A 13,420-nucleotide genomic window follows, 5' to 3' on the forward strand; every position below is an offset into this window, starting at 1 on the left:
CGGCTATTGTTTCTCTCTCGCGCCGGATGCCTTCCACTTCTCCCTGCCATCATTGACGGTGCACTTCCACAAAGCGTTGCAACCCCCAAATACCGATCCTCCTGCCTTGATGACGTCGTATGTTTCCCTTAGCTTCAAGCTACATTTACTACCGCGCGCTTTTTCAAAATCAAGGACAGGGGCCTCGACTTTTTACCCAATTGCAAAGAATTTACAATAATATCATTAATTGTCGATAAACCCTGGCTCGCGATTGATCATTTTATATACATTCATTTTATACATTTTAGCACTTTTTGCCCCTTTCTCCCGGGATATTTTCGCGATAGACCGTGATAGCTAAAATCTCAAGGTATCTTCTAAGGCGATCGGTTTATACCCTTCTGTCGATCCGAAGGGGCATGTCGGGGATGTACCACTACCACGTATACGTTAAAGCTACATGTACGGGTATATCTCGAGCTTTATGACGTACTTTTACGTTTTTGGCCAGGCCCGTACGTTCATGCCCCACTATGAATTTCAACGAGGCGCTGTGCCGCGATCGAAGACCCTTGATACTTTTTGCCCAACCCGTCGGCCTAATCCGATGGATCCATCTCGAGAATGCCCCGCGACCTGCACTTGCACTTCCCCTGGTCGTTGACCAATTATACCGGCCTGCTGGCGCAGCTAATGATATTCATATTCGTTCTCACTTAACCGCGCATCTGCTGAGGTGCATCCTCGCAAAGGCCGGAGGTCGAGCACACCTCGTCCTCCATAGCCTCAAACCGCTTACCAAGCTCGAAAAGCGATTAGAAAGGTCAAGAATGCAATCGTCCTTTAATTTCTATCGAAATTAAAAAAAGGTATTCATATTTGTAAAATCGTACATTTGATATTCGTCCCGCCAGTCGATTAGTGCTTTCACATTTCTTTCCTCGAAATTTAAAACGATCCTCGTCAACGATCATAATTGTGCTACAATGAAAAACCTTTTCAGGGATGTCACCACATAATTCAAGGGGTATAGAAATATCACCGAATAATGTAATAGGGCGGATTTGAGGCAGATTGTTGAAAATGCTGGAATTTTTTCCCCACGAACGACGGTGCAGCCAAATTTATAGAGGAACACCGGCGGAGCCGAATGTCCTGGGCAAGCGAAATCGCGCTTCTATACGCGCAGAGGCAACTCTCATAAAATTTGCAGCTTCATCGTCGCCGATGTGTGCGGCTCCGCCAATGGATGCGGTGGTGGCAATTGCGGGGTAAAATCGTACGGTGGTTTCTCCACGGTGGAACGGTTTGCCTACGGTGTCCGTAAAGAGGTGGCCGTATATTTTCCCGGTAAACCGTTTTCTCTCAATCAGCTGTTTTATGAACCAATTGCTGAAGTCCCCTCGCAGCCTCCACCCGCTTTCCGGCTACTTACGTTGTATCTTATACGGATGGCATTGCAGGCTATCAGGCGAATTGGGCACTAGTGCCGATTGAAATAGCTTCCGTGGCCACTTCCGGAAAAAAAAAGTCACTGGCGGATATCGCGCGTTTTAGGAAACCCCGAACCCCAGCTCTAGACCCCGGCATCGACTCTCAATTATTTCAATTAGAGAAATTAATCTACCGGCGCCGAAATATCTACTTTCTCGTGTTTCGAATTTTATCCAGTCGCTTCGTGTGCGGATTTAGAACCTCCTCAAATTTCTGGTCCATTCCCTTATCTTCCACTTTCCTCGAAGGGGAAACGTAAGTCACGTTGAAGGATACTCGTAACAAGGAGGACCCTAAACTTCGGCAATACGCAGCGTTGCGGTAGCCGCAAAATGGTCGGACCAAACCGCTCGGCGGTTTCCGAAATTCGGAGGGATCGTAAAATGACGGCTGTCCCTTTCTCCCAATCGGTATCCGTTTCCCTCAATCAGCCACTTTGCGAGCTGGTTTCTCCTCCCAGTCGCTCCTACACGGATCCGACCTCGCTTTCGCACACTTTATATACACACACCTTTATGTACACACCTTTATATACACACCTTTATAGACCACCTCCATCCCGCTCCACTTACCCTCCCGGCTGTCTCTCTCTCTTTCCCTCCTGCTTTCTCTTACGGCGAAGATCCCCACTTTTTTTTTTTACTTCATTCTCTCGCGTACGCCTTTCTCCTTCCCTTTCCTCGCCGACCATCCCTATCCTCTCGCTCTTTTTACCATTTGTCATACCGACTCGGTATTCCAATCACATCCACGCCGCCATCTTGAATTTCATGAACACCTCCTGCGGATTCGTAGGTGCGCGGGTCATTCTACACGCGTAACGTACAATTTCACTCGCGAGAATCTAATCCAGAAAAGAGTACGCTTAATTCTTGTCATTCAATTTTTTCCAGCTCTTAATGGACGATTTTTTAGAAAATTTAACCCGAGGTGACGACTCAGCCCGGAAGAGCAGGTGGATACAGGTGCGTCGGTCTAGGAAGTTTCGCTCTCGAGCACAGGTGTTACGATATTAATGATTCCCTGGAACCTCCTCCACCGCATTACTAGTCCTCGGTATTTGTAAATGGAGTCGCGGTTAACCTCGTGAAAGTGCACGAGCGAACTTCGCTCGCGATAAAGTCGCGACGGATGCGGAAAGTAACGCTTGAAAAAAGAAAACTAAAAAAAAATACAAGCGGTATAGAAACATTTACGACGCAGTTGAGTAGTACTCCTGTCGATCTATTAAAAGCGAAATTAAAGCTAGGAATAAATTAAATGTCGAATTAATTGCAAATTTTATGTCACCAGGTCGCAGCAATTTACGGACAACGTGCGCTGCTGAATATTTCGAAGGAACGGTTCCCTCCGACAACGGCGGAGAACTTTTATTGTACTCCAACACCTTCCGGTTCTCTGAAGCTTGATTTGAAATCTACTCAAGTCCTCGTAAAAATGTACTTCACGGCCTTTAAATTCGATGTACTCCAACTCGGGCGACGTGCCCTTCTTCTTTAGGAGAGTCTCCGTTCGTGCTTTTGTCGCGCTGCGTGCACGAAACTTCCCGGGAAACAATCGTTAGAGAAGTACGAGCGTGAGTGGAGAGCATCATCGGAACCTCGAAAAATGCATCCGGAGGACATTTTCTATGCATTCGGGTCTGCGAAGATGCCTTCAATGGAAAGGCACTCCCCATGACATTATCTGGGAATTACGACCAAGCGCGAGAAACTCGAAGAAACCGCGAAAGCTTTTCACCGAAACTTATTTTATTCTAATTATTTACGCGCCTCGTAGAATTTCCAAACTCAAGATTCCTGACGATAAAGTGTATACAAATTTCAGTAGGGGTACAATTTCGCTTCTTCTCAATCCAAAATGGCGGATAAATCGTCTTTCCGCCTGACGTTGACTTTCCAATAGACGAGCTAATCTACACGTGGGGTGTAAACACGAAACGCAAACTCAAACTGTACAGCAGTTAACAGGTTCGAAGGTTCTCCGACTTTGTCGTTGGTCCAAACTCGAAGAACCTCCTTCGGAATCGCTTAGCAGCTGGGAAGGGCTACTTCGCCGGGTAATAATTTCCAATTATTCCGTAATCTAAACACGTGTAGGTATAATGAGAAGATTACCCACATAACGGACGGCCAAAAGCGGTTTACACCGAGATTTCCTGTACTATTACTCGGACGGCGCAATCAGCATGCTTGGCACATGCTCGTAATGGTCCGTCGAAATTCATCTCGACCTATCCTTTGAACCATGAAATATGGATCCTGGACCGACGTAAATTTAGCCATCCGACGAGGTCCGATTTATTACGGTAGGTGCTTTAATCGCAGCCGATCCGCAGATCTCTGGAATCGAGAGAATTTGTCACGAAAAGAGTATTGGACGTGCACCGTGATAGATAATCCGCGGTTAACTAAATATATAACCGGAGAAGCTCGCGCCATTGTGCGCCGCTCGCAGATTAATTGAAAAACGCCGAATAACGTTAATCCAGGCAGCATATTACCTGCCCATTGTGTACCAGATATCGATTAATTATTTATGTCCCGAGGTAACCGCGAATATTCCTGGAGCTAGTTCAGAGTTTACTTGCAACCCGATCATCCGCCGTTTAAACCTTGATTGCGCGTATAACGAAGAAACAATTCCCAGATCCCCGGGTTTCATTTTATCAAAAATGACGTCATAGCGGGAAAATTCAGATGAATTTTTTTTATCGGCACGTTTTGAAATCTACGTTCTGAATTTACGGATGGAATTCCGATTTGAGACCTTCCGCTTTAGGACTACTCTCATTGCATCGTCTCGTTGCGAGGGCACAATACTAATCAGTGGCACGTACGTTCTTCTGGCGTTACATCCCGGATACCGGATAACGAACCAAAAACCAGGATGTAGGTCGTGTACCATCAAACCGTGATTCGGTAACATGGTTGCGGTTTGACGCAGCGTCGACCTTGCTCGAACATTTAATAAAATTACCGAGACTGCCGTACTTGCTCATCCAATTTCGTCCTTATCGAGTGTCGCGTCCGATCGTTTTATCGATCGCTCGACGAACAAGGAGCTCCGAATAGATCTTCCGACCCAATTTTAACCTCGTCATTTCGCAGGGCAAACCGTTCTGGTATCCATCCGACGACGAGTGGGACATCGTTGGAAATCCACCGGCAATCGATCATGTCCCTCGACCCTCCATGTCTTTCGGCCGACCTCCCGTCCACGTGGAGAAAAAGTATCGGACTTTCCCCTCCATTTCGGAACACTTTACGTGATTCGTGGCCACAAAACGTGGCTACGTCGACGCACTACGAGGAAAATTAAACGGCCTCGAAGCCTCGTCGATAAATCTCCATTTCTCCCCCAGTCGTTCGCCGCCATTATGCCAAGCAATTAGAGCGACACAATTGAAGAATTCGATAGCGATCGATTTTTTTTACGATTAAACTTCGCTTGTATAAAATATTTTATGTACCATTCTCCAATGATAAACATCGATTTTGATCTGATGTAAAATTTTTTTCAGGGAGAAAGTTGGAAATTTCGGGAATGACAAATTATAAGACTTAGGAGGAAGAGTTAACGATCCCTGTGACTTTTTTGTAGATGTCGAGTTTTTCGGACGCTTTAAGAGGTCCCTAAAAAATATTCCCTTTCAATTTAATTTACGCGGAATGGACCATGGAAGTATTCATTTAGCCGGCGTTATGTATAACCATCATGCATCGTGCAATACCTGAATGTCGAGACCTAGAAATGTCAAGCTAGTAAATATAAACTGCATAAAAGCGTATATTTAAATGCATACATTTTGCCCCGCCAGACCTCTTCATGCATCATCGTTAGTACCAATTTGCTCACAAAAGGCGTAGGGAAAATGTGCACCGTTCAAGTAACATACTTTCATGCGGACATTAACGTATACACGTAGTACGACAAATTCTATCGATTTTGACAAATGAAAGAGAGGGTGACTGCTCCGAAAGAGCGAATCCATATTTTTCGTCCGGCATTTCTCGAGGTTACCCGTCGCTACATTTTTCGTCCACTTTATAGGCCGTACCTTCTGGCTCGCCAGAATCTGTCCCGATTTGTCTGGATTTTCCATGCCACTTGGCTTCCTGAAAAAGTTAATCTCATCTGCATAATTTCCGAGTCATCTTTACTGCCGATAGGTCGGCATAAACCTCGCGGTTCATGGCCAAACTTTGCAGCAAGAGCAGCTGCTCCGGAAAGCACTGCACTTCTTCCGTTGCATTATTTAACGTTATACATCTCTCTGCACTCCCTGCAGTAATGCATGTGGAGAAGTGTGCGAGTTCAAAGGAAATCCCCAGGAAATAAGCTACCTCTTCTCCCCGTTCGGAAGGGGAACATATGCAAGGCAGACTTCACCGCCTCTTGTTTGCAGTGTTCTAATAAATCCGGTACATTAGGGTATAAATTAAAATCATTCGTTTACATCAACGCGGAATGGAAACTGGAGGCATAGAATTTACACCACGGGAGGTAAACTTATCATGTTAAGACCCAGTTCGGCATCCATTTCTGCTTTACGACGGCATTGCCGAATTGCGAGACTAATGCTCCACTCCCCAATTTAATGCGTTTTCGTAGGAATAACGCCAACTCTGCGTTTATTAAATCACACAGGTGGTAGGAAGATCTGCCTCCGAAGGTGGGCTCCAATGGTACCGTTTTACGATCCAAAGTGTTTTATGCTAAAATCGAGCGTCGTAAAATAGTTTACTGTTGTACCCTCGTCTTCATTTCTGGGAAGTATAATGGCGATGTTGCGTTATGAGTCGACGAGCGATTCAGCCCCGGTGCCATTCCGACTGTTTAATCGAATTCTATCCGCTGCGTCACGATTCGGTTCGGGTCGATATTTTTCATTTGAATGCAAAATTCCACACAAATATAATAGTCGTGTGTACGCGGGCAGCGCATTGCGAGCCATCGGACATTTTCTGCTTTCTGACTTTCTGTCACTCGACGTGGATCGATTTTATCCTCGCTGAAAAAAAAAATTTCTCGTAAATACATTTTGCCTATTTTAGGCATCTTGTAACTTAGAAAGATGTCAGACTTATGACAAGAGAGGGATACAAGTTGCCTCCTCGAGGTCGGAACAAGGATCGACCTAATCGTCTTACCGAACTCGACGCGATGATAAACTTGGCGCACCTCGAGTGTTCCTAACCCGATTAAATTCGCCAGGTGGGCGCACCTTTGGTCACCTCCCCAGGTGACTAATTACCGTCAAATTAATCCTCGGCCATTGAAACCTAAGGCAGAATCGTCGAGCCAATCGGAAGTTTCGTGTCAAAAGCCTCGTTTTTGCCGTCCGGCCAACTGGGTCGAGTGAATCGCAAATGCGAGTTCTGAAATACAGTTCTAATTATGCACTACGCGTAGAGGATATTCGTTGCCTAAAACTTTGGCAGAAGCATAGGTATACAGAAATTATTGAAGTGGACATCCGATGCGAGCCACGCTTCGGGCTATCCGTGAATAATCCCTAAACAATACGTTCTATCCCTCCACAATTTTATCAGCTTCAGGTTCTTTCAAGTCCTTTAAGCTTTACAAATCTCCATTTGTTCTAATACCAGAAACGAACGTTTCGACATCAACCAACTATAAACGAAAAACTTGTCCCGCGTTCGCTCGATCTACTTCGGCAACTTGGGCAAATATCTTTTTTCTTTCTACTTTCAGACATACATCGATCCGAGTTATCACCGCGTAATTTCGTTAACGTCCCGTCCAGAACACTCGGGGTGATAATAGAGACATACTGTCTGGAAATCCAGAAGAAAAGTCCAATCGCCCGATTTCTCGTGGCGATTCTTTCTGTCGCCTCTGGCAATGCACCAGATTCTGCATCGCCATGGTGGAGAAACGGATGAGGCCATATCTGAGGAAATTACTGGGTAACATCGAGTGGACGCGAGGTAACTTATCTCAGAACGTACACACGACAGAACTGGAATCTCCTCTGGTCTGTTTTCCCTGGATGTACCGATAGTCTACAGAATCCTCCTAATGCGTCCATCCATGTACGCGCCTCCGGGCGGCCATAATGACCACCTTTGGTGCCCCCGTATTGCAACCTGCTGCACCTGCAGTACTTCGCAGGAGCCAGGATGCATGTATGCACTCGAACCAGGAAATGCATCCGCCCCAAACACGTCCGAACTACCCCTAAAATTTTGTCCAACGACGATATTAGAAATAAATAAAATCCAACATTAAAATATAAGAAGATCGAACGATATCATCGCGGCAAAAAATGCATTACAGCGGTTACGGTCCGTTTAAAAAAGAGTCACTAGTATATTTACTCTATAGAAGCGTACGTATGTACCTTTGTGCATGTGACAGTTTACAGCTGATCGATTTGCATTCCGTGACGGGGCCTTATTAACGCGACCAATTGGAAGTTTGTAACGTTTACACCGACAATATTCGCCACCCCTTGAAGCCAAAGTCGACGCAATCCAAGCAAAATGGGTTAATCGCCCAATAGAGTGCCTAGCCGTTGCACCGGCGTGCATGTAATGCCGACATTTCATAGATCATCGTATTAGTTTTAATGCAAGAAGCATCCGTGCGGGGATTTCAATTCCACCCAGGAATCTCCCTCATAGGCTCCGAACTCGGGCGAGCCCAAAAACGATAAAAGGCAGAAACTACGTGCTTACGATAATTATTTCTAATTTCCTAGCCATCGTTATCGGTACCGAGAGGGTATAGAAAAATATCTCTGATATAAGGAAACGCACCTGGGTTTAATTATGATCAGCTGTAGGTACAAAGTTATGTGACTCCGCAAGTACCAATTACTCATCCCGCGTCCTCCCTCGGTATTTTATAGAAAAAGTATAACCTCGAGGAACCTGTAAAATGTTCCCGGAAGCGCACTACTTTCTTACGCTACTGTATAAGAAATATGAGGGGTTTTACACCAATAATCTGCATCCGAGATGGTGAGTAAGTTACGGTACGTTCTCGGGCAGGGTTCACAAAGTTGATGCACGTAAAGCGGTAAAACTTGCAAAGAAAAGCATCGTCGGCCTCGTAGACCACCCACGATACGAAAGCGATGTCTTTACTTTTGCGGGGCTTTAAAGCCCGAGTCAAAGCTTACCAGGATGCGGAAGGCAGAATAAAGTGACAAATTTAAAACCAAGCAAAAAACTGAAATTTTTTTTTCCATCCTTTTAATTAAACTATCATGACGTTAATACTATTAAGAAATTTCTTCGCGAGATCGATCGCCCTCTGCATTAAAATACATTGATTAATTAGTTCATCGCGTCGAACCTGCGATTACGTATAAACGAAGGCAGAGATGCTCCCGCGCGAAATGTGGAACAATGCGACGAATTTAGTTATTTGCTTTCAATTTATACAATTACAGCCGATGATCCGCTAACAGGCCCACTGGAAGGTGGACGTACATCCCGTAACCTGGTCATGCAACTGCAGAACATCGCGATGAGATCGTTACGCCGATTCGGCCGTGCCGTTGCGCCGCGAGGCTCGTCATTCCCAATTTCCATCAGTCCCGTGATAGCGCGGTGGAGCTTTCCTGCATATATGAATGCCTAAAAATATCGTTACGGAAAAAGCGTATTTACCAATGAACCGCGCGATAACGAATAGCCATTTGATCGAGTGACTTCGGCCGCCATCTGCCAGTTTCGACCAACTCGAGCGGAGAAGTTCGCTTGCATGGATCCATTTAATATTATTTTTTCGTAAAATATCGACATAGGACAGGGATATTCCTTGATAAGATATTCCCTGTAAATAAGGGGAATATCCAAAGTGCGTTTCAACCGGATCGTTACTTTGTCGCAAATTTCGACCGTGTCGGTTTCGCCGCGAGGCTCGTCATTTCCGATTTACCGCGAGATATCGACGCAAACTCTGGCATAAAGCCGTTATGGCACTGCGGCGACTCGTGCGATAGTCCCTGGATGTGTATTCGCAGTTGCAACTGCAGTTCCCGATGCATCCAAAACCTTATAAAACCGATTCTGATGAAATGCACTCGCGAGCTTATCGAGCTCTTGCAACATACAAAATAAGATCGCGACGAGAAATCCTTAAAGCTCTTTAACAAAACATTGACAGAACCCCCATTAAAAATGACTACCTCGAGCAATAAATTTTGTAACAAGGAATCCAGAAAAAAAAATCAGCGAATTCAGCGGAGAGAATTTTTTGCCGAATTTAAATGTCGCGCAAAAGAGTCTTAACGTCATGTTCACTCGGCTTGAAATACCACCGATCCGACTTTACCTGGTTAATTAATTAGGAATCGTTAAGTTCTGGGAGAACACGCACGGGCGAAACTTTCGAATGAAACTTGAATGCTGAACAAATGGGGAAAACTTAGCGAAAATCTCGTACAGCGGGTTGAAAGTAAAAACAGCCCTAACTTTTTGCACATTACGTGTCGCACCGAATTAGAGCATCGTTAGAAGTAGAATACGCAGGGGAATAATCGGAATGTTTATACGCTACGTGTACACAACTTTTAATGAACATTCCTCTGGCGAACGACATGTTTCACTGGTTTCGCGTTCAACTTCTAACGCGCCGCAGTGGCACCGGAGTTTCAAAACGCAATTGGAAAGCTCTCTGGTTTAAATGCGAGATAATTTCAGCCGGACAAAAAGGACCTGGTCATCTCTGCACAACATTGCGACACCGAGGAGGAAGTTACGTGAGAAGACGAAGCCCCCGGCAATGCATTTCCATTTCCCTGACAATGACTAATGCTCCGGAAGGTGGCCATCGACAGGTCGTGAATTTCGAAAACCAGGAAACCCCGATGGACGGCTTGACATTTCGCAATTTTCTTAAGAGGCTCTCACAAAAATGCGTCCTTACATCGTCGTGAAATTCAGTCGTCAAAATTGGATTACGCGAAGCCTCGCCTTAGATAATGCCGCGCGTAATCGGGAAGACGTCTTTTCCAAGATGGCCGCCGCGAGCAGAGGCGCGAGCGAGGCATTTTCCCCTCTTTTTTAATGTACAAACAGGAGAAGGTTTCCCAGCCTATCGTCCAGAATTTTCCAAGATGGGTCCCGGAACGATCTAAACCGTCGGGCATTCGCCAAGTCTCCTTTAACATTGTCCAGAGTAGATTCGGCGCATTTGGGTGCATTCCTTCCGCCATGCCGGCAAGCCGACCTCTGAATTTAATGTCTCGACTTTTATTCAGACCCCCCTGGGTTGCGTCTCCGCGAATGCACAATGTGGCCCCTCGGTGAAACGTAATTCGAGGCTAAAGTCAACGGAGACTTATTGTTGGGGCGCGGAAAGAGAATGCCTTTTTGCGTCCAACCAGGTCGGCCACATCTGTCCTTTGGTAATCCGGTTATAACTCCGAATCCGTTAGTGCCGGTTCAGGGAAACTTCGTGCACCGGAGATTAGCGAACAAGGGACGACCCACGAGGAAAATTGTCCAAATTTCCCCTCGTATCTCGGCCGTGATCTACGTTTTCCGCGAGGTAACGAGGGCAAATCGTGATATCTCGCGAAAGACCCAAGAAGAAGGATCTTCGTCCTCGAGGTGGTGGAACTAATCGCACGACTCCTCCTTTTTCCGGAAAAAACTGCTGACACGCCGTGGCAAAATCTATTATTTGTTCGATCAAAAAATCTGATTAACGAATTACCACCGACGATGCACCGTCACTGCGCGTTGCCCCTAATTCGCGCGTATCACGGCATCGGCAACAGCTGTATCTTGTTGGTTGCGCCGCATCATGCGTAAATTTCACCGGTTCCCAGAGCCCAACTAGCGAATTGCATTCAACCGAATCTATGAAAGCGAATGCTTGCACATTTTCCGTAAAAGAGAACAACGCGAAATGCGCAAAGCGCCGATATAGGATCGACCGCGGTGCAGGGTATCGATGATTGACGAAATACTTCAAACGCGCTAGACCGAGTCTGGATAATATAAAAATACTCATTGGAATTAATTAAAAAAAAAATAGGAATTTTCCCTATACACCCGAGATATTCTTTGGAGACCTACGTCCATTATTTCTCGCGATTTCGATTGCGCTCCAAGTGCGATTCTCGAGGCGTTCCGATATTTCCGAAGTGTGCCTCGAATTTGTTCACGAGGAGGACAGGGAGCCTCTTCCCGTCGACGGGGTCGAAGCCGGCAATTCCGGAGGACCTGCGCCATCCACGTCGTCCTCGGGGGAAAAGCCGCGCGGCGCCACGGGGCGAAAAGCGGGGAAAAGGGGATGGAAAACGAACCGGAAGGACCGAGGGAGGCCGGATCGAGAGAAAGAGGGAGAGAAAAAGGCTGTCACAACACCTTCGCGAGAGCATAGAGAGAGCATTCCGAGTAATTATAACCCCCTCCGGCTCTTTTATTCTCCTTCGCGTCCCCTCCGACATTTCTTCCCGGCCGGCAGATGCTCCGCACTTTTTAATCTGCTTCACAAACGGTCCGCCTCCAGGTACCCCACTTCGGAGTATCGTGCGTGTACGCACCCTCGAGGAGGAGGTGAAACCCCCCCAGGCCGCGTAAACACTACAAATTACAGATACCCTCGCGACGTGCCCCATTTCGCATTGACGCCTATGAAGTGCGCGCTTGAGAGGAAGACCGAAAGGGAAAGAGGCAAAGCCTTTAACCGAGCATTCTCTGCGTCTCGTAGCCACCGTCAAGAGGCTTCGTCTCCCTCTGGGTCGAGATAAAACCCCTCCTCGCAAGAAATTTAGTAAATCGAGAGGGTTTTACTGCACTCCGCGGGAGGACCGGAAATTCTCGGTTGTTTCGTCCCTTTCGTCCAAGAGGAAGAGCCTCGTCCTAAATTTTGTCGCCCGCGACATTGCTCTAGGACCCGACCTACCCCATGGTCCCTAGGGATCTACCGGAAGTGCTGAATTCGCCACTTCACCTTCTAGGGTTGCATTGATTCGCGCCTCTTGAGTTTTTATTGGATTCCGTTCGCCGGGGCGGTTGTCAGGCGATCAAAGCTCGATCGAGGGGCGCCTTGAACACCTCTGAAACCATATCTCAAAGATCTCGAAGAAACTTCGTCCTAGGATCCGCAAAAAAGGCACCCCAGACGGCTTTAGCGCCCGTCGAGACCTGACGGAGGCGTCGCGACACCACCCTGGCTGGTCGGATTTATTTTCCGCTCCGATTTCCCTCAATGGCGTCTATACTTATCCGACAAAAATAACTAAGTATCACCCGATATCCTAGAAAATTAAATACCTCATTACATACCCTATCTGAATTTTCTAGGAATTACTTGACATTTCGTTTAAATATATTTAATAGAAAAAGACTCGCTCGAAAAATTCTTTCCCCTTTCGATTAGATTTATGTAATCGGAGCGCACGTAGTACACTATTTCCTTTTTGGGACTACTTTCCTAAAAGTATTCCATAATACAATGTGTCATCGGTTACCCGCGAGGTCCGCGCGGTGGAGGAATGAATACCGTGCTAATCAGCGAGATTTATTTTCCACGATCCACTCTGCCAGCGGTCGCAATACGTTTCTCCTCGTAATTCTCCCGATGGTTTTGTTCCTTCCTTTGCCGGTTTCCACCACGGGAGAATTCGCCTCGAAGGTACACGCCCTCGAACGCAGAAATTTTCCTCCCCGAGGAACCCACTCTGACGAGTAACACGGTTCCGAGAGTTACTTTCCGAAAGTAACACCATCCAGTTTCGTTTCTAACAAGAGGAAGCCTCGAGACACATCTGGAAATCTCGACATATTGAACGGGGAAATTTTTCAAGAAAATCGCCAGGAGTATCGTATCGATATATCGCCATTTTCCCGAATTCAGCGTCACGGGATTTATGCAAATTATGACAAACGCTACCTTATCAATCCCCTCGCTTTGTACGTTAACGAAACATTGTAGAGATCGATTCCCGGATTCT

The sequence above is a fragment of the Orussus abietinus genome, unplaced genomic scaffold (genome assembly GCF_000612105.2).
Source record: "Orussus abietinus isolate OABI.00-Male unplaced genomic scaffold, Oabi_2.0 scaffold1, whole genome shotgun sequence".
Lineage (NCBI taxonomy): Eukaryota > Metazoa > Arthropoda > Insecta > Hymenoptera > Orussidae > Orussus > Orussus abietinus.